Here is a 22,762-nt window from a genome sequence, read left to right as displayed (position 1 = left end):
TCCACTTAGCTTCTGTTTGGAGTTGCTTACATATGGCACTAAAAAAACAGAATTTATACTTACTGATAAATGTATTTCTTTCGGAATGATGAGAGTCTATAGGCATCCATAACATGTGGGATATATTTTCTGCCACTAGGAGAAGGTCAAGAACCCTCACAAGAGATTTAATCCATCACACCTCCTCTCCCCACTCAGTTTATGTATTGCTGAGCAAGAAGAGAGACAGAAAAGGTAGGAAAGACAGAAAACATTGTTAAGAGGTGCAAATAAGATCTGTCGCCCATAGAGCAAAAATCCAGGCGGGTCCTATAGACACTCCTCATACAAAAAAAAAGAAATGTATAAGTAAGTATACATTCGGTTTTCTTTCTTATGATGATGAGAGTCCTGTGTTGATAATAGAGGAACCACTTCAATAACACAAAGTGTATGCTATTTATTTTAAAATATCATACACAATGCAGTTTTTGCCCAATATCCACAGTCATCAGTGCTTAATCTTCATAATATCAAAGCAATTTCGAGTCCCTGTGTGATTTTAATTACACTCACTCGCACACTGATTTTATATCATTTTTTTAACCCATTAAAAGTTATGTTTTAAAATAGGAATCCATTCATTTGGGGGGGTTTCGGTTAGTATGATGCCTTTTATTTGAGGAGTATTAGAAGTGCTACATAGTGCACTCTTCGAGTTCAAATCCCTTCAGCGATTTTGACTATTTGTGCAAGCACTACGAATAGTTTGCTTCAGCCATTATGCCAAGGCGACCGCTGTAGCTTTTTGATGCTTTCTGGGACTTGAAAAGTGGACAAATAACCTAGAAGTCTGTCTAAAATCTTAAGTAGCCTGGAGATAAAATTTGAAGGCTCTGACTACATCCAAATTGTGTAGTAGGTGTTCCTTAGAGTTAGAAGGATTTGGGCACAGAAAAGGAACAATATTCTCATAATTAATATTTTCTGAAGACAGTACCTTTGGGAGAAAATTCTATTTAGTCTGGAGAACTGCTTTATCCTGATGAAAAAGCAAAAAGGGATGACCAGTAGACAAGGCTGATAATTCAGAAACTCTTCTAGCGGAAGTAATGGCTAGAAGAAAGAGAATCTTCCATGTTAATAACTTTTGGTACAGAGAATGCATAAGTTCAGAGAGGGGAACCTTACAGAACAGAAAGAAAGATTCAAATTCCAATAGGGAGAAATGGGCCTAATAACAGGAATAATTCTGACCAAGGCTTGAACAAAAGTTTGAGGCAACTTAGCTAGCTTATTGTGAAACAAAACAGATAATACAGAAACCTGACCCTTTAAAGAACCAGCCAATAAACCCTTATCCAGTCCATCCTGAAGCAACTGAAGAATTCTGGGGATTATAAAAGATTTCCAAGAAAAAACTCTAGAAGAACACCAAAGAAAGTAAGCTTTCCAAATCTTATGATAAAGATACCATTCTTTGATTATGAGCAGTAGCCAGAGAAAGAAATCGAGTTTGGATCAAAATATCATCTAAATAAGGGACAATTGAGATTTCCTGAACTCCCATCAGTGCTAAAAGAGCCCCTAACACCTTTGTGAAGATGCAAGGGACTATAGCCAGACTGAAGGGGAGGGCGACAAATTGGTAATGTTTTTTGAGAAAAGCAAACATTAGGAACTGGAAATGATCCTAGAGAATTTGGATGTGCAGAGATGCATCTTTTAAGTCTATGGTGACCTTCCTGAATTAGAGGCAAAAAGGTACGGATCATTTCCATTTTGAAAGAAGGTACACAAAGAAATTTGTTCAGAGTCTTTAGGTTCAGAATAGGACAGTAGGCTTCCTTCTTTGGGACCATGAAGAGGTTTGAATAGAAACCTTGTCCCTGTTGAGAGATTGGAACAGGTTGGATCACTCCATGTCTTCTAGATCTTAAACAAATTTAACAAAGGCAGTTGCCTTAATAGGGACCTTTGAAACGTGAGACAGGTGAAACCGTTCCCAGAGAGGTCTGGTGCGAAAGCCTACGTGATAACCCTGGGATATAATGTTGAGAACCCAGGGATCCTGAACTGATTGAGACCAAGCCTTCTGAAACTGAATCAATCTGCCCCCTACAAGAGGCCGTCCCTTCATGCAGATTTCTGATTTGAATTGGGCTTTTTTGGGCTGTTCTTAGACCAAGAAGATCAAGGCTTCCAGGAAGGCTTAGAGGGTTCAGACATCTGGTGGGATGGGAACTTTTGATCTCTAGGGGAGCGAAAGGAATGAAAACAATTTGTTTGTACTTTCCCTTGTACTTTCTGTCCTGAGGTAGAATAGCCTCTTTTCTCCACAGTGACATTTTTTAAAAAAAATAGAATGAAATTCCAATCCAAAAAGCATCTTCCCTTCAAAAATAACTGATAATAGTCTATTCTTAGAGACCATATCAGCTGACCAAGATTTAAGGACTTTAATGCAGTTGCGTATATTCTCAGAAGATTGATCAGAAACTATCTGAGACAGAGAATCACACCAGAAGGAGTCACAGCAGCCACACAGGTGATTGCTACTGCAGGTCTAAGCTGAAGAGCTGATTGGGAGAATATTTTCCTAAGTAAGGACTCAGATTTGCATCCATTGGATCCCTAAAAGAATAACTATCCTCCATAGGAATAGTAGTGTGTCTAACTAAGGTGGAAATAGCTCCATCAACCTTAGGGACTACTTCCCAGACTGTTAAATTCTTCTCTGAACGTGGATACATTCTTTTGAACCTGTTAGAAGGTGCAAAAGGAATGCCTGATTTCTTCTGTTCTTTGGCTATATATTCTTAACCAAGTCTGGTGCTTCTAAAGACATAAGGCACTTTGGACGGAGCTTCAAAAACCTGATTTAACTTATTTACAAGCTTGGAATCCTGTGGATTCTGTTCAGATAGATCTAAGGCATTCAAAAACCCCTTAAAAAGGAATAATCAGGATCCACTTTAAATTTAAACGTGGAGTCAGTGTCTGGCTCATTTATTGGATCAGGGTCCTCAGAGGAGATTTCGCCCTCAGAAAGAGAGACTCAGGTGAGTCAGAGCTTTGTAAGCTTGGTGGAAACTGAGCCTAGGGATTAGGACTCTGCTTTACAGGTGGTGTAAAATTAAAGCTCCTTAATTTTACATTATGTTTACTTGGTTTGGAGATAGCTGCTAATAACTCTGTCATTGTCTTTTAAAGACTTGTTTTAAAAATCTGGAGAAAAGAAACAAAAGTCAGTGGAATCCCCCAAGCCACATAAATAGGCATGGGTACTAAATGTCTGCCAGGTGCCATACTGACAGGTTTATGGGTTGCGAATTGGAGATGTAGAACACAATTATCCCACAACTGGTTAATTTGGACCACTGGAACAGTTTTGCATAATAAACAGGGATAATGAACTGCAGTATGTCCCTAGGGGTCTCTTCCAATTGGTAGGTCAGATGGGGGTATGGCCATAACTCCAAAATAATAAGTAAAACTGAAAGTAAATGGAAATAAAGATATAATCCAAAGCTTTAAATAACAAGTTTATTTTCCCAAAATACAACAAACAGCCTATAAGAACACCTCAGAACCCCAGAAGTGAGAAAAAAGCCAAATGATTTAGGCTCAGAAAAAAATCCACATACCCACCCCCTCAGTAGCTCCTATGAGGGTATGCACCTACCTCCTGTGCAAAGAAAGTGTTAAAAACTGGGCCCATATAGCTTGAAATGCCTGGAAACAGTCCCTGGGTAAATTTCCACCAGCTACTGATACAGTAAGGGAGAGAGAAAAGGGTGCCAAAGGGGGGGGGGGGGGGCAAAGCTTAACTCCAGAATAATATGCAGGCCAAAAACACAAAAACACACAGTTTACATGCAAAAGTGAATAAAAGCCCCTCTTTTGATTCCCCTTGTGTCCCCAACCCTAAACGCATTCACAATGAGCTGAAAGAGACAGTGACGCTTTTTTGATTTGGGAGGAAAAAAGGTGAACTCAAGACAAAAACATACTTAGAGCTGCTAAGGAGTAATAGGACAATGGAAAAAGATAGATTTTAACTCTAAATTCAGGAATTTTTGGTGTTAAACACATAGGTAAAGTCCTATGTGTAAGGGCAGTGAACCTTCAACTATGTAGTACCTATATAAGGAGAGTACTAGGGATAGTTCCTGGGTGTGTTTAGTGTCCATGTCACTTACATGGACTGCAGCACCCCTCCACTGTATCTTACCAACTCGCTCAGGTGTAAGCAAAGGAATAGGGTCCCAGCGACACCTGAGGGCAATTAAGGCTGAGAGATTTAGCCGTGAGGGTACTGACATGCCATAACGGAGGTATTCCTTTACCCCTGCTTCACACAGAATCTTGGAGAAATTATCATGAAGCCTTCCCTAAACCAAGATTTAAGAAAGGTACTGGGTCTCAAGTCAGGTCTGAGCTCCCAATAAATGATTACATAGAAAATAATAAAATTTTGCTTGCAGAGCACCTCTCGCAACCTGTCTCCTCGGAAGCCAAGAACAAACTGAGTGGGAGAGGAGGTGGGAGGGATTAAAGCTCTTATGAAGGTTCTTGACCACCTCCTAGTGGCAGGAAATATATCCCACATGTTATGGACACCTATGGACTCTCATCTTACAAAAGAAAGGGATACATAGCAAGTAGAATGAGAAATTACATTTAAATTGGAGTAACTCGGGGGGCGTGTCCGGGCTTAGGCTGAAGATGGCCGCAAAACTGAGAGCTCTGGCAGATTCAATTACATTCCGCCATGTAATTGATATATTTTTATGCCATCCAGCATAGACTTTTCAACCATCTGAAAGGAAATGGATTGCTGGTTTAGGCGATACCTTTACTGACCAACTTCAGGGTCTCTCAGACCGGATTGCTGCAGTTTAATTTTGGCTGCCTCCACGGAGGGAATTTCTCAGCACCCCCCCCCGGGGAACCGGGGTATGTGGAGATAATTTCTAGATCTCCCTCTATATTGAAATCATCCAGCCTAATTTTTTGTTGTGTTAAATAAAGGATAGTGAGCCGGACCGAGCAATATTGATGCAGAGCTATTCTACTACCCTAGCATGGAGAGACTATACTTCTATATGAAGACCCTTATGGAAGAGCGGGAGGCGCAAATTTGTAAGAGAATGGACCGAATTCTCACGCTCCTGACTACATCACCTCTGGCTTATAATGCAGCTACGCAGCAGGAAATACTGCAGTCTGAATGGCGGCTGCCTTCCTCCTCGCAGCGATCTACACTCACAGAACATCTAATTACAAGTGAGAGCGGGATAATACTGCAGAGCCTGTCTAATGCCGATCCCTCCCTCCAGACTCTGGATGTTCACAGCTCAGAGTGTTTGGAGTATATACGGACTGATCACAGTCCCACCAAGGCTCCCCGAAAGGGTACAGGTGTGTTTGGCACACAAGATCTTTTCCCAGATGGGCGACCAAGACTGTGGACCCAGTCGGCTACTTGGAGAAATACAGCTGGCTTTCCAGAGGGGAAGATGGGGTCCCCCAACCTGGGTATCGTTACGGGTCTAGGAGTCATAATCCGGGACGCACGCACACAGCTTAATGGTCTGAGCTGGTCAGTGGGACACTTTTCCTTTACTTTCGGCAGCCTTGTCTCTCCAGGGTCATATGAACTTTCAGAAACGGGAGCATACGCTGGTGATGTGAGTATGGAGGCCCGTTCTGGCATCGGTTGACTCTGGATACCTTGTTTGGCTCTAAATAAGAGCTGCATCTCTGTGTCCACTGTGATTCTCTTTTTTTGGGACTAAGGATGACCTTTGGTCTGATGTGCTCCTTAAAGTCTGCAGTGTTGCATGTCAGAGACTGCTCACCAGGGTACTTAATGATACCATACTTAGTATTACTGCGTACTGCTATCTTGGAATTAGGATATACCCTTGCTGTTCCCTGAAGTAAGGCAGTATGTGGTTATCTGATACAGGGACATTGCATAGATAACACGCTGTATTAAATTTATCCTATCTTAGAATGGAAGCCTACTTACTTTAGAGAGCTCCTGAATGTGGACTTATGCTGTCTCATATAATACACAGAAATCCATGGGGTACCATGTTATCATAGCTTTAATATAGGAGCTTTATTTTTATTAAGTGTCAACTGTTGGTTGTAGGGGCTCCCTAATAATATCTTAAACCCCATAAGACTTCATATGATAGAGTATGCCCTTAAGAAAGAAATACTTGCATGTTTTGCATATAGTGTAATAAAGTATATCCCTTTGCCCAGAAAGGGGCCCCTGTAGCTATAATCTTCTACATTCACCTACCATCTAGTGGTGATACTCGTGGTCTAAGACTACCCGTTAATTGCCAATTGATGTGGGCTCCATCCCTATTTTAGCATATCCTAGGGGGGGTTTTGTGGCAAAATGTATATACTAGTGTACTAGGGCAAATATGTGTTGTTGTGTATGCTATGCTATCCAACTGTGAAGACATGTGGGTATGAATGCATGTAGTTGCATGTATATATTACTGAGCAATATCCACAGTTTCGGTTATACTAGACACGCTGTTCACTATAATGTGCTAAATCCTAAGGAGTATTCTGTTAGCATAATTTTCAAATAAGAGTCAAATATATATTAGGGTTATTTATTGATACCCCCGCAAACTCTATCCCCTGCTTATATTTAAAACCCGTGGCCCAAGAGTGACTACAAATTCTCAACTGGGGTTTACATAATTTATAGTTATTTGCCTATTTTTAAGGTAAATAATATATTACTATACCATTGGGTCAAAGCGTGGCCCTGTTAACACCCCTCTCATTCTCCACCCATCACCTTTATTTGCTTTATTCGTGGTCCAAGATGGGCCACTAACTTTTAGCTGGGGTGTACCTGATTATCCATTTTTTTTCTATCTTTCTCAGTTACCTTGGGGGGCCCGTTGATAAAGAAAATGAGCTGGGGTGTTCCTCATTTGTATTTTGTTGTAACTTAGGGGGTTCTTTACTTTACTGTATTATTACATGTTGGTTGACTATTTGCAACTGTTTTTATACTGATGAGCTTGTTTAACTGTTACATATATTATATGCATACCCTACTTGTGCCATTTTATTTAACTATGAGTTATGATAAATGTATTATGGACAAGTATAAGCCTGAGTATACTAAAAAATTACTACCGAAATCTAGGCTTAAAACTGGTTATTTGGTATATTACATGTTTATTGTCCAATAGAAAATGTACTTTTGTAAAAAGAGGTAATATGCATGGCTAGATAATGGGTGTCTAGGTTTAGACATAAATAGGATATGTAGTCTTGAAGACATGTCTGTTTTATTAGCGGTATAAACTTTACTGTATATCATATGGACATGTTGCCATGCTGTTTTCTCAAGAATCTGTATTTGTATGTTGTCTTACCTCAATAAAAAATTATTTTGAAAAAAAAAATAAAAAATTGGAGTAACTCATGGCTAGCTAGACTGCTTGTAGCCAGCTGCCTAGAATCAGTTCAATACTCTCACTGCTACATACAGCAGGTCTAAGCCTCATTTGAGCCATGGCTCTCTGATTCTAAGTGGCTCTGTTAGAAGTGGCAGAGTTACTCACTGGAGTTAGAAACTGGAGGTGGAAACTGAAGTCCCACTAACAGGTAAACTTACTAACTATAAACCTACACAATGCTCTCTATGGGGTCGATTGAAGATGTTGCTTCCGACCCACTCCGCCTCAGTTCCGCCTGAAGCGGGAAGTTAAGAAGCAACGGTCCTAAGATCGGTGCTCCTTAACTTGTCCGCCACCTCTGAGGTGGCGGACAGCAATCAGCCCGATCGAATACGATCGGGTTGATTGACACCCCCTGCTAGCGGGCGGTATTGCACCAGCAGTGCAATGATAAATGCCGACAGCATATGCTGTCGGCATTTATCGATGTGAGGCGGACATGATATGCTACATTGTATCATGTTCGTCCGCACAATAATACATTTAACCCTTTGTCTTTTCTGCTCTCTCTGTCTGCCCATCTCCTAAAACTCATTGCATGTCCCTATAACAACAATCCCACACTATCCATATCTCACCATCCCTTCTCTCATACCCTATGCTGTCCTCTCATTAACTACTCTGTCTCCTTAGGAACACTTCCCCCTCTAACTCTCCTGTGTCTAGTCATACGCGCTCCTTCAAAACTTACTCTCACCTTCTGTCACTCTCCTAACCCTGGCCCTGCAGCAATCACCACACTTTTACACCCTCGCTCTGTCTCCCACTGCAAAAACTCTAGGTCACGCAATACCAACAATGTAATTTCCATATACCCACAGCGCTTATTCGCTCCCTTTTCTTGTGCCCTCTGGAATGCTCGCTCTGCCTGTAACAAACTTACAACTGTTCACGACCTGTTTGTTTCCAACGCTTTCAACCTTTTAGCAATTACCGAAACCTTGCTATCTTCCTCTGACACTGCTTCCATTGCTGATCTCACATATGGTGGTCTTCACTTTAGCCACACACCTAGGCCAGGTGAAAGACATGGTGGCGGTGTTGGCATCTTACTCTCCGCCCTCCAGCTCCTATCAGTACCTTTCTCCATTTCCATCTCTCACCTTTTCTTGCTTTGAAGTCCACTGCATTTGCCTGTTCTCCCCCTCTCTCTCAGAGTGGCAGTTATATATTGCCCCCCTGGACCAACCTCCCAATTCCTTGGCAACTTTGCTGCCTGGCTTCCTTACTTTCTCTCTATATATACACCTACTCTAATTCTGGGGGACTTCAACATCCCCATTGACAACCCATCTATCCCTGCTGCCTCTAAACTTCTCTCGCTCACTAACTCCTATGGCCTCTCACAATCCACCTTATTCCCTACCCACCGTGATGGACATTCTATTGATCTGGTATTCTATCTCCTTGATGTTGCCTGTCGCCCATTTCCCATCTCAGATCACCATCTGCTCACCTTTAATCTTAATATACAGGCTAAAGCTACTTGGCCCCCTCACCTGTAGAAATCTGCACACTGTAGACCCTCCCCAACTCTGCAACCATATTCAAATACGCCTCCCGCACAATTCCACGATATCCTGCCTTGACCTTGCTATAACCCACTATAACAATACTCTCTCCTCTGCACTTGACACTCTCGCTCCGCCCCAACTTCGCAAAGCCCCACTTTGTCAGCTGCAGCCCTAGCACTCCCAGCAAACACGCCACCTATAAAAATGTTCCTGGACTGCTGAACATGCCTGGAGGAAATCCCGCTCTGAACATGATTTTATGCACTATAAGTTCATCCTTTACTCTTACACCTCTGCCCTTCACTTAGCCCTAAAAGACTCTTCTCCATTTTTAACTCTCTCTCCTCTACCCACCTGCACCACCACCCTCATCTGCGTTCAGTGCTCAAGACCTGGCTGACTACTTTTTCAATAAAACACTTACCATCCGAAGAAACATCCCAACACAAGCCTGCAATCTGCCAACTTCGCTCCCAGTCACCCCCTCTGCCACTCTCTGCACCCTCCTCCCAACCACTGACAGTGAAGTGGCTTCCCTATTGTCTTTCTCACACCTCACTACCTGCCCACTGGACCCTATTCCTTCACATTTAATACCTTCTCTGTCTCCCATCCTCACTCTGGCTCTTACCCACATATTCAACCTATCCCTTTCTACTAGCTCATTCCCTGCCTCCTTCAAACATACAAAGGTCATCCCCATCTTCAAATAACCCTCCATTGACCCTAACTCTCCTGCAAAATACCGTCCCATATTACTGCTCCCATTAGCTTCAAAAATCCTTGAAAAACTAGTTTTTGATTGACCCACTTCCTGTCCTCCAACTCACTGCTCGACCTCCAGCAATCTGGCTTCCGTCCTCAACACTCAACTGAGACTGCCCTCACCAAGGTTACTAACTATCTCCTTTCTGCTAAGAACAACGGCTACTACTCTATACTCCTCTTACTTGACCTCTCTGCTGCCTTTGACATTGTTGACCATCCCCTTCTCCTACGGACTCTCAGCTCTCTTGGGCTCTGTGACACTGCCAGCTCTCTTGGGCTCTGTGACACTGCCCTCTCCTGGATTCACTCTTATCTCTCCAACAGATCCTTCTCCATCTCTTTTGCTGGTGACTACTCCTCTCCATTGCCTTTGTCGGTTGGAGTACCGCAAGGCTCTGTCCTGGGTCCTCTACTCTTCTCCATTTACACTTTTTCACTGGGTAAACTTAACAGCTATGGCTTCAACTACCACTTCTATGCTGATGATACCCAGATCTACCTTTCTACCCCTGCACTCTCTCCTTCTGTCAATTCTCACATCAGCGACTGCTTATCTGGCATTTCCTCCTGGATGGCCTCTAACTACCTAAAAATAAATATGTCCAAGACCGAACTACTTCTAATCCTTCCCTCTAACTCTACTACAGTTTCTAATTTTTCCATCACTGTTGGAGGCACCACTATCTTCCCATCACTCCAAGTCCGCTGCCTCTGAGTCACACTTGACTCAAATCTGTCCTTCATTCCCCACATACAATTGCTCTCTTCATCCTGCCGCAACCACCTACGGAATATGTCCAAAATCCGTCCGTTCCTGAGTGATGAAGCTACTAATCCACTCCCTGGTAATTTCCCGACTTGACTACTGTAATAACTTATTAACTGGCCGCACTCTCTCCCGCCTCTCTCCCCTTCAATCCATCCTAAATGCATCTGCCAGGCTAATCCACCTCTCTCGACGCTCCGTTTCTGATGCACCTCTCTGTGAGTCCCTTCACTGGCTCCCCACTCACAGCAGAATTAAATTCAAAATTCTCACCCTGACCTACAAAGCCCTCACCAATGCTGCCCCATTCTACCTGTCCTCACTCATCAAAAAATATACTCCAGACCGCCCCCTAAGATCCAACAATGACCTGCTCCTTGCATCCTCTACCATCACCTTCTCTCATGCTAGACTACAGGACTTCTCTCATGTGGCACCAACCCTCTGGAACGCACTTCCTTGAGCCGTCAGACTCTCCCCTAACCTCTCCTCCTTTAAACGTTCCCTAAAGACCTTTTTGTTCAGGGAAGCTTATCACCCGACTCATTAACAAATGAACTTCACTTACCTAACAGTTGACCTCATCTATCTCCTCACCAATATCATTCTCACCTTTGCAGTCCCCACCTCCTGTTTCCCATCCTCCTACCCATCTAGATTGTAAGTTCCCACAGGAATAGGGCCCTCAATTCCCCCTATATTTGTCTGTAAAATTTTGTCTTTTATTGTATTGTTTCTCCGTTGTACTTTTATTCTTGTACCCATGGGCAGCACTGTGGAATCTGTTTGTGCTTTATAAATAAAGAATAATAATAATAGTATTGCTTAATCAACACTATAAGCAATAATAATAGCTTTTGATTTCTCATCTACCATGCTAACATGAAGTAGCTGTCAAAATTTTAACATTCAGTGTGCGCATATTTGCAAGCTTCCATTATTGGGAACCTTGGCAAAACATGTGAGAACGTATAACCGCACCTTTAGTGTAGCCTTCTCTGACACATCCTCTGCCCCTTTACCACAAGGATCTCTCCTTGGTACCCATCTCTTCTCAATTTATACGTTACCCTTAGGTTCCTTAATAAAGTCCCATGGGTTTAAATATAATTTGTATGCTGATGATTCCCAAATCTACCTCTCTGCACCAGACCTATCCCCATCCTTGCTAACTTGTGTCACTAACAATCTTTCTAATGTTTCATACAGGATGTCCTCTACCTTAAAGGGACATTAAACTGCTGGGCACAACTACCCAATAATGGTTACTACTCACTATGTTATTGCATTGCATCCTGTTCCTGCAGCTCTTTTCAAATCAGTTCTCCTGTTTTAATAGCTTAAATGTGCCAGATACTTAGGCTCCACCCTCTTTGTACCGGGGGATGCCATCTTGGAGCTCAGATATTCTCACAACCTGTAGATCATAGGTAATATTACTGATCTGAGCATGTGCACAGCTTTTGTCACAGGCTGTGAGAATACCTGAGCTACAAGATGGCAGAGCCCAGCATGCAGAGGCAGAGATACAGTATCTAGCATATTTAAAAGGGATAGTGTAGTCAAAATTCAACTTTCATGATTCAGATAGAGCATGCAATTTTAAGCAACTTTCTAATTTACTCCTATTATCAATTTTTCTTAATTCTCTTGTTTTCTTTATGTAAAAAAGCAAGAATGTAAGCTTAGAAGCCAGCCCATTTTTGGTTCAGGACCTGGGTAGCACTTGCTGATTGATATATAAATGTAGCCACTAATCAGCAAGCACTACCCAGGTTTCTGAACCAAAAATAGGCAGGCTCCTAAGCTTACATTCTTGTTTTTTTAAATAAAGATACCAAGAGAACAAAGAAAAATTGATAATAGGAGTAAATTAGAAAGTTGCTTAAAATGGCATGCTCTATCTGAATCATGAAAGTCTAAAGGGCCGACTAGAAAATATCACCTTAACATCTCTATGTAAAAAATGAAGATATTTTACCTCAATATGTCCTAAGTATTCACACCCCATTGTAAAGGACTTTAAACAGCAAATCAGTATGCCTGTCCTGGGACATGCAAGGGAGTATGCCTCATGCACTCATGTTATTTCCCTATTCAGTTTAAGGAAGTTTACTATGAAATCTCATGAGAGTTAAGTGAAATCTTATGAAATCACAGTAAGAGAGTTAATGACCACAGCACTGCTGATGCTAATTGGCTGCTGTTCATTTCTTCCTTTTTTTTTTTAAACCTGCAGCTGGGCAGTAAGTGAAGTATAACTATTTACACAGCGCTTACTCTGGTGAGCTTAGGAAATCGTGAGGTAAAATATCTTCCTTTTTTACATAGATATTCTTAGATGATATTTTCTTGTCAGCTTTTTACAGTTATGCTGCATCACTTTCAAGTGATTTAGCATATGAGTATTACGTCCCTTTAATTTTGACTAGACAATCCCTTTAAGCTATTGAAAAAGGACAACTGATTTGAAAAGGGCTGCAGGAACAGGATGAAATGCAATAACATAGTGAGTAGTTACTATTATTTTGTAGTTGTGCACAGCAGTTTAAGCTAAATCTCTCCAAAACCTTATTTTCTCCCTTCTACCAAAATTTCTATCCCCCAACTTTCTATAACTGTTGTTAACTTCATTACCCCAATCCCGCATGCCCGATGTCTTGGGGGTCACAATTGACTCAGATCTTTCTTTCCCTCCCCACATCCAGTCTTTGGCCAATTCCTGCAAATACCACCTTAAAAACATCTCCAAAATGTGCTATTTCCTCACACAAGACACAACTAAGATTTTAATCCACTCTCTCTTAATTTCCCATCTTGGCTATTGCATCCACTCTGCCGTCTATCTCCCTTACAATCCATAATAAATGCCTTTGCCAGGCTGATATTCCTTAAACGTCACTTCTCAGCTGCTTTGCCTCTCTGCCAATCCCTTCACTGGTCCTCTAACCTCCAGAATAAAACATAAGACTCTACTGTTCAGGGATGCATACAATATGCACTAACAATTTCTTCCCTCATTTCCTTTTATATTTTCATCCCCTGAACCACCTTAGCATGTAAGCCTACAAGCTCAGCTCTTCTGTAAATTACATTCATAAGAGCTGATTTACAACAGTGCAACTCTAGGCAGGGCCCACTACCCATTTGTCTCCCATAAATGCAACATGCTGCTGAATCTTTTGGCACTCTACAAATAACCGAAAATATTGCTTCCGCAAAAGCAATATTTGCGCTCAACTTAGTAATTCAAATGCACGCAAATAAGTGCTGGTATTACAAGTGAGGTGCAATGCAAACGTGACCTTGCATTCATATTGCACGGAAGCATTGCGCTCATGAGAGCGCGCTTCTATAGGCTCCAATGGGAGCCTCGTTCTAACGCAGCGAAGGGGGTAAGTCGTGCAGCAAATATAAATGTATATGAATATATACAAATATATTTATGTGTTAATATGTGTATATACACATATTAACACATACATAAATATTATAAGCATATACATATATATTTACTGGAAACACACAGTACCCGTAGACCACAATGTAAAGGCACTTTTCAGGGCCATTTTTTTCCTAACACCCCACACCCGCCAACTTTAGCCCCCACAAACTAATTAGTGGGGGGCAATTAGGGGACATTTAAAAAATGAACCAGAGGTCTGACCTCTGGTTAATTTTTTGAGCACTAATTGCTAGTGCGCCAAATTACAAATATGTGTACTAAAATTAGTATCCATGCTTTACTTATGCTTTTTCCAAATACATTTTGATTCAAGGATGGCCTACAGATACCCCAGCAAAAACAAAAAACTGCACAAATACACGCTTATTATAGTTTTGTGCTAAGATAATAAATCCAAACCTAAGAAAAACCTAATATTCTGGTGATATCCCATTCATAGTCGCACCCACTTAAAAAGGGACAGTCAACATTAAAACTGTTATTTTTAAAAAAGTTCAAAAAACGTCTCTACTAACCATTCCCCAGCTTTGCACAACCAACATTGTTATATTAATATACTTTGTAACATTTAAACCTTTAAATGTCTGCCTGTTTCTAAGCCACTACAGACAGCCTCTTACCATGTTTTTTTATTTGCTTTTCACAACAGAAGACTGCTAGTTCATGTGGACCATATAGATAACATTGTTCTGACGCCCGTAGGTTTTGCACAACACAGCTAAAATGCAAGTTATTAGATAATAAATAAAAAGTAATGTGATCAGGGGGGCTGTCAAAATATGCTTAGATACAAGGCAATCACAGAGGTTAAAAGTATTTCAATATAACCATGTTGGCTGTGCAAAACTGTGGAATGAATAATAAAGGGATTATCTATCTTTTTAAACAATAACATTTTTTGAGTTGACCCTTTAAGGTGCAATAGTACTACTTCTGCTGAGGGGAGCTAAATAACCCCAGAGCAAGCCACACATAAATGTAAGCACCATGTGTTCCACACAGTGTGGAGTGATCACACAGCAGGACCACTGAAAGGCTTGCATTTAGTATATTGTAGGAAGTGGTACTGCCCATTACTAGAGAATCTTACTATCCCTCTAACCAGACTGTGCTCCTGCTCCTACCAACAGCAGCCGCCTTTACTGAAGTGTTTCTGTTCTCTGTCCAGGGGGAAACTTAGTTCCACCTGCAAAATTAGTACAAGAACTCTGTTCCCATGCGTTCCCCTTAGACTTGACCCCTGCTTAGATACAATGTAATAACAAAGGTAAAAAACAAAAAAACATGTTGGTTATACAAAACTGGGGAATGGGTAATAAAGGGATTATCTATCTTTTTAAAACATAAAAATGTTGGAGCTGACTGTCCCTTTAATAACTATTATGTTACAAGTAACAAACAGGTTAATCCTGTGTATATGCATGTGTTTTACTAACAATGCCAACTAATTATGTAATAGCAGCACAAGCGTTATACTACTGTCTGAAGGATTACTTCTGTGTGAGATACGGCAGTCAATGAGTTATTTACTGATGTCTTTCTCAGGGTTAACCCATGACAGTAATGGCACATACACTACTGTACATGCACACAGTGTGACACCATGACATTGCTACATGATAATTGGTGGCCCAGTAATTTGTATACGAAAACGAAACCATGACGTTGACGTGAGGGCTACACGACATGACATCAGCACTGTTAAAAGTGATGAGCATACCAGGATGGTCCATATCATGTGACAATCACCCCAATGGAAGTAGAAAGAACATATTACTGTTTAGCAATAACAAGCCCTGCTCCCAACCAACTTATTACCGGGCAGAAGACAATACCCGTCGTGACGTCACTCTACCGTGTTCCTCAAGGTCTAACGATACCCGACCCTCATCTGACAGCAAGTAGTAGATGATACAAGGGATAGTTGTCGCCTCACGTGGCCATTGCTTCGCCCCTCCCCCTTGCGCGCGTTCGCGATTTCTCCTCACACGCGCTGACCTTACTCAGCTCAGTTCTGCTGTTTCCGCCCACTGTTTGTAACCTCGAGCTATGTTCTTACCCTTGGTCCGTTTGTACTTTTTTTGCTAGAGGCAGCCAGTCTTCTCTGATCAGTGTAATATGTAGCTACTCCTTAACCAGTTTATCAGTATTTACATGTGAAAAGGCAATTGTGTAGGTTACTTTCATGTTTGTTTGTTCACAATGTTGCAAAATAAAAATAGTAGGAAAATAATGATTATAGAAATACGCTGGAGTAGAGAATACAGTGTTAACAAATGTGTTTTAACAAATGTGTCTTTACAAGAGAAGAAATGTGTGCAGTATACAGTAATAGCATATTACAACAGTGCTATAAAAACCAAGAAGACTTGCTATGATTTTCAACCAGCAGATTTTTTTCTGTTGAATTATCACAGCACTTTTCCATTTTCTGTCCGTTTGGGACCAAGGCTATTTTTACATTTCTGTAGTGTTTGTGTTTAGCTGTAATTTTCCTCTCACTTATTTACTGTACCCACACATATTATATACAGTTTTTCTCACCATTAAATGGACTTTCTAAAAGATACAATTATTATCATCATATCTTATAATTTACTAAAAAAAATATATAATATATGAGGAAAAAATGGGAAAAAAACACACTTTTTCTAACTTTGACCCCCAAAATCTGTTGCACATCTACAACCACCAAAACACCCATGCTAAATAGTTTCTAAATGTTGTCCTGAGTTTAGAAATACCCAATGTTTACATGTTCTTTGCTTTTTTTCAAGTTATAGTGCAAGAAATGCAAGTAGCACTTTGCTATTTCTAAACCATTTTTTTTTTTTTTTCAAAATTAGCGCTAGTTACATTGTAACACTGATATCTGTCAGGAATCCCTGAATATCCCTTGACATGTATATATATTTTTTTTAGAAGACATCTCAAAGTATTGGTCTAGGCCCATTTTGTTAAATTTCATGCCACCATTTCACCGCCAACTGCGATCAAATAAATTGTTCACTTTTTCACAATTTTTTTCACAAATTTTAGGTTTCTCACTGAAATTATTTACAAACAGCTTGTGCAGTTATGGCACAAATGGTTGTAAATGCTTCTCTGGGATCCTCTTTCAGAAATAGCAGATTTATTTGGCTTTGGCGTTGCTTTTAGGTAATTAGAAGGCTACTTAACGCCGCTGCGCACCACACGTGTATTATGTCCAGCATTGAAGGGGTTAATTAGGGAGCTTGTAGGGTTAATTTTAGCTTTAGAAGAAAAGAAAAGAGGCGCCACATGGTGTAGTACGGACAAGGATCAGTTAGCAAGAGACAGTAACCCTGAGCCCCTAGCAGTGGAAACTCACAGAGTAGGCGGCACAATCGGAGTGCCTGACAAAGCAGCACGGGACCCTCAGAGTCGCCCGTATGACTCCCAGCCACGACTGGAACGTCCGACATCGGGTCAGGTCAGGTGACTAGCAGTATCCAATCCAGGAGTGCCAGTCGACAACAGACGCCAACAGGCTCAGAGATTCATACAGAGAGATCTGTGAGTTGCCAGTAGAGGGGTGCAGCTAGTAACACTACGGGCATGGGATAGCCCAAATGTAGTGATATAACTCTTAAAAAACGGTGATATGTGAACAAGCAGGTGGAGATATAAAAAAGTGTTTATTTATTAAAATACACAGGGAGATAGTAACGCGTTTCTCAGCAAAACATGCTGTTTCATCATGTGGTATAATTACACAACAGCTTGCTCAACATATAAAGCCTTAGCTGACCAATCAAAAATTGACATAATACCACACCATCTGAAGTGTCAGATTGCACACTGCCAGGTGTACTGTTATAGTAAAATGTCAGTCCGTGAGAGGTAGGCTAACAATAAAATATATATAAAATGTATATATAGTATAAAAACAAATAAAATACTAAAATATGTATATATATATATATATATATATATATTAACAGATTAACACTTCAGTATTTAATACATAAAAAAACTGGTTTATAAACAACATACTAAAATATGATACACATATGCCAGACACATAGCTCATAATAAAGAAGACACAATTGTGAATAACATGAAATTGTTAATATAAGTGATATAACCTAGTGCTGCAAATATATTTGTATAAATTCGGTGACTCTAGTTCAAATATATATCTCTAGAGAAAAGAGAAAAAATACATATAAATGATGCTGGATAACACTGATATATATATTGGATATAGGCTAACAAATCGGTGTTGGTCTATAGTTTATTCATGCTTGTTAATGAGAATAAAAAACTAGAACTGAGCTAGGCTAAACAGAGGCCCAAACACGATGGCATTACACAAGATGGCATTATATTATAGTAATAGTATAGCCTAGCTCAGTTCTAGTTTTTTATTCTCATTAACAAGCATGAATAAACTATAGACCAACACCGATTTGTTAGCCTATATCCAATATACATCTATCTATCTATTCTGTGGTATATATGAAGCAACCTGTCTATTCCTGAATGGGATATATATATATATATATATATATATTTCTTTCATGTAATTGGCAAGAGTCCATGAGCTAGTGACGTATGGGATATACAATCCTACCAGGAGGGGCAAAGTTTCCCAAACCTCAAAATGCCTATAAATACACCCATCACCACACCCACAATTCAGTTTTACAAACTTTGCCTCCTATGGAGGTAGTGAAATAAGTTTGTGCTAAGATTTCTACGTTGACATGCGCTTCTCAACATTTTGAAGCCCGATTCCTCTCAGAGTACAGCGAATGTCAGAGGGACGTGGATAATATTTTCCTAACGGAGTCTATTTCATAGGTTCTCTGTTATCGGTCGTAGAGATTCATCTCTTACCTCCCTTTTCAGATCAATGATATACTCTCATATACCATTACCTCTACTGATAACTGTTTCAGTACTGGTTTGGCTATCTGCTATATGTGGATGGGTGTCTTTGGTAAGTATGCTTTTATTTCTTAAGACACCTCAGCTATGGTTTGGCACTTTAAGCATTTATATAAAGTTCTAAATATATGTATTGTACTTATATTTGCCTTGAGTCAGGTTCATGTATTTCCTTTTGCAGATTGTCAGTTTCATATTTGGGAAAGTTGTTTTTTTTTTTTTTTTTAATTGGCTACTTGTTTTAATTTGCGGGCTGTCTTAGGCTTGTGGGTGCGCTAAATGCCACACTTTATTGCGTCATTTTTTGGCACGAAAAGGGCACGTCCGTTGACGCAAGTTCCTCATTTCCGGCTTTGTAGTTGACGCAGGGGTTCACACAGGGTTGCGTTGTTAGTGACACGAGTGTGTCACTTCCGGACATGGTTGACGCCAAAAAAATTCTAGTTAAGTTGTGCGTCATACTTGGCGCCAAAATTTTTTCATTATTTATTGCCCCATTGCTTTTGCCTCTTCACTTTTTCTAAGTCAGAGGGCTACGCTATTTGCATTTTTTCCCATTCCTGAAACTGTCATATAAGGAAATTGATCATTTTGCTTTATATGTTGTTTTTTCTTTTACATTCTGCAAGATGTCTCAATCTGATCCTGCCTCAGAAGTATCTGCTGGAACTTTGCTGCCTGACATCGGTTCTACCAAAGCTAAGTGCATTTGTTGTAAAATTGTGGAGATTATATCTCCTAATGTCATTTGTATTAGTTGTCATGATAAACTTTTACATGCAGATAGAGTGTCCTTCAGTAATAGTACATTGCCAGTTGCAGTTCCTTCAACTTCTAATGTACATGATATACCTGTGAATTTTAAAGAATTCGTTACTGATTCTATTCAGAAGGCTTTGTCTGCATTTCCACCTTCTAATAAGCGTAAGAGGCCTTTTAAAACTTCTCATAAAGTTGATGAAATTTCAAATGACTGACAACATAATGAATTATCCACTTCTGATGAGGATCTATCTGATTCAGAAGGTCATTCCTCAGACATTGACACTGACAAATCTACTTATTTATTTAAAATAGAGTTTATGCGTTCTTTGTTAAAAGAAGTGTTAATTACTTTGGATATTGAGGAAGCTAGTCCTCTTGATATTAAAACTAGTAAACGTTTAAATGCTGTTTTTAAACCTACTGTGGTTACTCCAGAGGTTTTTCCTATTTCTGATATGATTTCTAAGGAATGGAATAAGCCAGGTACTCCTTTTAATCCTTCTGCAAGGTTTAAAAAATTGTATCCTTTACCAGCGGTTGCAATAGAGTTTTGGGAAAAAATCCCCAAAGTTCATGGGCCTATTTCTACTCTTGCTAAACGAACCACTATTCCTATGGAAGATAGTACTTCCTTTAAAGATTCTTTAGATAGGAAGCTTGAATCTTATCTAAGGAAAGCCTATTTATATTCAGGTCATCTTCTTAGGCCTGCAATTACTTTGGCTGATGTTGCAGCTGCTTCAACTTTTTGGTTGGAGAATTTAGCGCAACAAGAATTGGATTCTGACATATCTAGCATTGTTCGCTTACTGCAACATGCTAATCATTTTATTTGTGATGCCATTTTTGATATTATCAAAATTGATGTTAGATCCATGTCTATAGCTATTTTAGCTAGAAGAGCTTTGTGGCTTAAATCTTGGAATGCTGATATGACATCTAAGTCTAGATTACTATCTCTTTCTTTCCAAGGTAATAATTTATTTGGTTCTCAGTTGGATTCTATTATTTCAACTGTTACTGGGGGGAAAGGAGTTTTTTTGCCTTAGGATAAAAAACCTAAGGGTAGATCTAAGGCTTCTAATCGTTTTCGTTCCTTTCGACAAAATAAGAAACAAAAACCTAATCCTTCCCCCAATGAATCTATTTCCAATTGGAAGCCTTCCTCAAATTGGAATAAATCCAAGCCTTTCAAGAAACCAAAGTCAGCCCCTAAGTCCGCATGAAGGTGCAGCCTTCATTCCAGCACAGCTGGTAGGGGGCAGATTAAGGTTTTTCAAGGATGTTTGGTGTCAGGGTTACTGCTTACTAATGATCTGTCCCTTTAAGTTCTCCCTATATCAAGCACTTCCCCCAGCACTCATTGCTGGTTAATTGAGAAAGGATTCACAGTTCAAGCGTGTCTCTGAGAGTTTTCCACACTCTCCAACAGCCTCTCCAAATTTCTATTTAAAGAGTTCCTAAAAGTTACTGATAATATCTCTTATTTTCTTTCCTACCTAAAGCAGCACTACTACCTTAATCCACTACTGGAATAAATCACCTTTTGCAAGGAAATCAACAGACTCGACATCTCATCCTGAAGCTGTTACAAGGTAACAGGATTTGCAAGCCGCTTCAGACACAGCACAGCGAGTAGCGGTGACGTCATCAGCTGCAGCCAACAACCGCTCTCCCTGTGAGTACCACGCTGCTGCTCATAGCAAACGGACACAAGTATCTAACTCCTGGGTTTTCAGGTCAGATCTATTTAATCCATTATTATTCGTTATTCTCACACAACTTGATGAACTATACCTGCCTAATCAAGGGATACAATTATTTGCGTTATTGCTTAATTTGAGCTGTTTGCATTTACAATTGCCCTGATAGTATTGTACAGTTTATGAAGTCAATAAACTGACACTTATTGGGCAAATATTAAAACATTATAAGAAGCATTAACAACTAATTCATCAAGCTTTTTTAATGTTACAAATCTATTTTTGAGGCAATTGCTGTTTTTGAGTTACAACACAGAATTAAAGGTTTGTTCAAATTGCTACTATTACATTTGGATAAATTCTGTTCAAAATTAATGGATTCAGAGCATTGTCTCTCAGGGGTACCAAATTGGATTCAGAGTAAGACCTCCTGTGAGGAGATTTTTTTCTCTCACGCATCCCAGTGAATCCAGTAAAAGCTCAGGCTTTCCTCCATTGCGCCTTGTGTGTTGTGTATTCACCTCTTTTTGTACCTGTTGGATTAAAACTCAGTTTTTGCAGAAGATATCAAGAGTGCTGCCTTTTCTTCTATTGTGCATATCTTGGGATCACTTGGTCTCTCACTCTTACTTGGCCTGCACCTTTCGGTCACCCGACAAGTCTCCCGTTACAGTCTGATTACACTGGAGTAAACGGACTGATTAGCCTTGTTCCTCGTTGTTCTCCCCGCAGCCACACCTCAATTTCTCTTTGTTTCCTGAAGTGTGTTTCAGATCTGGAGGTTTAAGGGGTAATCATGCCGGTTCCTTTTCAGGAACAAGGCCTGGGGTTTTATTTAAATCTATTCATTGTCCCAAAGAAAGAAAATTCATTCAGACCAGTTCTGGATCTGAAAATTTTGAATTGTTATGTAAGAGTACCAACTTTCAAGATGGTAACTATAAGGACTATTCTGCCTTTTGTTCAGCAAGGACATTATGGGGCCCATTTATCAAAGGGCTTGCGGACCTGATCCGACACTGCGGATCAGGTCCGCAAGACCTCGCTAAATGCGGAGAGCAATACGCTCTCCACATTTAACATTGCACCAGCAGCTCACAAGAGCTGCTGGTGCAACGCCGCCCCCTGCTGACTCGCGGCCAATCGGCCGCCAGCAGGGAGCTGTCAATCAACCCGATCGTATTCGATCGGGTTGATTTCCGGCGGTTCCTGTCCGCCTGCTCAGAGCAGGCGGACAGGGTTATGAAGCAGCGGTCTTTAGATCGCTGCTTCATAACTTGTGTTTCTGGCGAGTCTGAAGACTCGCCAGAAACACGGCCCTTCAAGCTCCATACGGAGCTTGATAAATGGGCCTGTATATGTCTACAATAGACTTG

At 40.4% G+C, this 22,762-nt stretch overlaps 1 protein-coding gene across 3 annotated transcripts in view; it reads right to left on the bottom strand.

Moving 5' to 3' along the window:
* Positions 1–15,970, bottom strand: part of RMDN3 (regulator of microtubule dynamics 3) — a 258,569-nt gene extending 242,599 nt beyond the window's left edge. Inside the window, exon 1 of one of the 3 annotated variants that reach the window (XM_053697885.1) lies at positions 15,840–15,970. The gene's annotated coding sequence lies outside the window, so the exon portion shown is untranslated. Of the gene's footprint in view, positions 1–15,822 lie in introns of all 3 variants that reach the window. The other 2 variants (XM_053697884.1, XM_053697887.1) reach the window with 2 other exon arrangements.
* Between the last annotated feature and the right edge of the window lie 6,792 nt (positions 15,971–22,762).

This window comes from Bombina bombina, chromosome 1 (assembly GCF_027579735.1).
Source record: "Bombina bombina isolate aBomBom1 chromosome 1, aBomBom1.pri, whole genome shotgun sequence".
Classification (NCBI taxonomy): Eukaryota; Metazoa; Chordata; class Amphibia; order Anura; family Bombinatoridae; genus Bombina; species Bombina bombina.
This window is presented reverse-complemented; position numbering and strand designations above follow the sequence as displayed.